Genomic DNA, 284 nt, shown 5'->3' on the forward strand with positions numbered 1-284 from the left:
ATACCGTATGCTAACACATATATATGGAATCTAAGAAAAAAAAATGTCATGAAGAGATTAGTGGTAGGACAGGAATAAAACACAGACCTACTAGAGCATGGACTTGAGGACATGGGGAGGGGGAAGGGTAAGCTGTGACGAAGTGAGAGAGTGGCAGGGACATATATGCACTACCAAATGTAAATTAGATAGCTAGTGGGAAGCTGCCGCATAGCACAGGGAGATCACCTCTGTGCTTTGTGACCACGAGAGGGGTGGGATAGGGACGGTGGGAGGGAGGGAGA

Source organism: Physeter macrocephalus, chromosome 3 (assembly GCF_002837175.3).
Source record: "Physeter macrocephalus isolate SW-GA chromosome 3, ASM283717v5, whole genome shotgun sequence".
Lineage (NCBI taxonomy): Eukaryota > Metazoa > Chordata > Mammalia > Artiodactyla > Physeteridae > Physeter > Physeter macrocephalus.